The sequence below is a fragment of the Camelina sativa genome, chromosome 3, assembly GCF_000633955.1.
Source record: "Camelina sativa cultivar DH55 chromosome 3, Cs, whole genome shotgun sequence".
NCBI lineage: Eukaryota > Viridiplantae > Streptophyta > Magnoliopsida > Brassicales > Brassicaceae > Camelina > Camelina sativa.
In genome coordinates, this window is record NC_025687.1 from 15,996,054 (window position 1) to 15,998,820 (window position 2,767).

Sequence of the window (2,767 nt, forward strand, 5' to 3'; positions counted from 1 at the left end):
CCTTTTTTGTTCGTTGCAAAATAAACCGTGCTGCTGAATGAGTAAGAATTTACTTCCTGACGAAATGATTCTGTAATATTGGGGATCTTTTGGATGGAGACGACTTCCCAAACTTGCTACTGCTGGTCTCTTTTTACACTCTTTTTATCTTGTTGGACTCCGTCCAGGGAATTTGGCGCAGATCCATGACAACGCTCTATATGCTAGTGAACCAAGCTAAGCATTCTCCTCTAGAGCAGATCATGAGACTCCATGCATGAGTGGACTATGAGAGCGACCATCCACAGTAGTAAAGCCAGTAGACAGGAAGTTCTGACCTGCTCGTGAAAAGTCTCGAACGACTTCTGGACTTCTCCCAGTTTGGCTTGTGAGATACTTTGTAGTATTTCTAGGAAATGTCTTGACTGATTTTTATATATACTATCATGTTATTGAATGTATTTCGTTGATTATAGACTTTTATAGTGGCCTCATTTGGTGACGAGACCAAGTCATTGGCTTATAAAAGATATTAAAGTTTGCATAAATTTGTGTTCCTCGTAACTGTGCTGTTACGAAAACATATATGGCTACATCAGAGTTAGATCAACATCACGTTCGAAACTAAAGAGCAACATAGATAGAGAGCATATATTCTAATAGATTGCAATAGCCGACCGAACATATCCTATACAAGTAGAAAATATGGAGACAGTTTTATCTAACGCTCAATCCTTGGTTGGATCTGGGCTGGGCCTGAGCCTGGGAATGAAGGTACTTATTATTTTGGTAAATTTTCGTCAAATAATATATTTTTTAGAAAAAAAAAATAAGCAAAGAATACTACAGAAGAAACGTTGATTAATAATATGAAAATTGACAATTCATTTTGTTTGTTTCCAACAAATTGACAATTCTTATGTATGATTTAGGAATTTTTGTCTGTGCAAAANAAAAAAAAAAAAAAAAAAAAAAAAAAAAAAGAAGAGGGAAAAGGAAGAAAGGGATACAGTGACAGGACTGTGAAAGAGGTCTCAATAAATGACAAAACGGATTGGTGGGGGAAGGAAGTAAGGAGGAATTGTCGTTGATAAGAAGAGAAGGTCCCCAAGAGGTGGTGGTGGTGGTGTGGTACTCTGTGACAGTAAATTTTCGTGTTTTTATTGACCAAATCCCTTTGACACGTCACTTCTTTCGCCACCGCCTGACATTATATACCCCAACACCTCTCTCTTTTTTTCTGGTCCTTTTGACTCTTTTTTTCTTATTATTATTTTGAGTATGATGATCCCTGAAAACATTACATACACATGGTATCGGATTTTATCTCATAATTTATGTGACAAGTAAATTTATTTTAAAAATAAACTAATCTTTGTTCTAAAATATGGATATGTTACATTCTCTTTCTATATAACTGTTTTGTTATATGTTTTCTATTGCATGTGATTTAATTTATGTCAAGCCGGTTGATCATAAATAGGAGACAAATAAAAATTGCATTGTTATAGTTGAATAAAATGCTGTTACAGAATTTTTTTCTTCCCTCGAGTTGTTACATTTTTTATCTAGTGGGTGTGTTTAATGCACTAGAAATGTTTGTTTTTCTTTGTATTTCAATTTTAATTTGGATATAGAAAATCCGAGATATATATATATAAGTAAGAGAACTGTAGATGTATTTTTAGTCTTTTTTTATATATATATGGACAAAAAAACCGAAATCCGAAAAACTGAACCGAACCAAACCAAAATAAATGGTTTGGTTTGGTTATGGTTAAATCTAAAAATCTGTTTGGTTTTCATTTAAATTAACTATTTGGTTTAGGTTTGGTCTGGTTAAAAACTGTGGTTTTTTATAAGAATATAGGATAATTAGATATATTTACTGATCTCCTATTAATCTATCGAATTACAAAACATTAACCTAAGTCTCTATTCCCTAACCTATATATATATATATATTCATAATTACTTTTATGCTTATTTTTAGTTATGTATCAACTATTTATTTTTAAAAAGCATGAAATAACTGTTAAAAACCGGAACCAAACTGAAATCGAACCAAACTGTGATACATATGGTTTTTATATGGTTTCATTTCTGATGAAACCGAAAAAACCATAAACCAAGAAAACCGAACCGTAACCAAACCGAATTATATATGGTTTTTTATGGTTCCATTTTTATAAGACTAAAAAACCGTAAACCAAAAAAACCGAACCGAAACCAAACCGAAAAACCGAAGGTCTACCCCTAAAATTATATATATATATATATCTAATGTATAATGTATGTATTGTACAAGGGAGTATATTTGTAGGTATGTAATTTGTCTGTATATTTATTACGGGAAGGGAGAGAGAGAATAGGGGAGGCGTTGGTTCCCGCGAGAATTTCGCCTTATTATCCGTTGTCCTCTTTGAGAATAATTTTTTTTTTTTGTCTTTCTCCATTTCTTTTTCTTTTCAAAATTATTCACAAAAATTCCACCTAAATTTATCATCACATTAATTATATAGCATTGTCTCTATATCTAAAAACATTAAAAAAATTGAATTGGTTATGAATATTACAATATATATATATATATATTTATATATAAACCATAGTTTCATGAAATCTTTTCACACATTTGACGTTTGAATTAACGTTGAGAGGACCCACGACCACAGCTTCTTCTCCTCCCCATGCAAAAAAGCTCCTCGAGCTACTCAATTAAACACTGCAAATTTCATCAAATACTAGTCTCTTCCTTTGCTCTCTTTTCACCTTTTTTTTTTTTTTT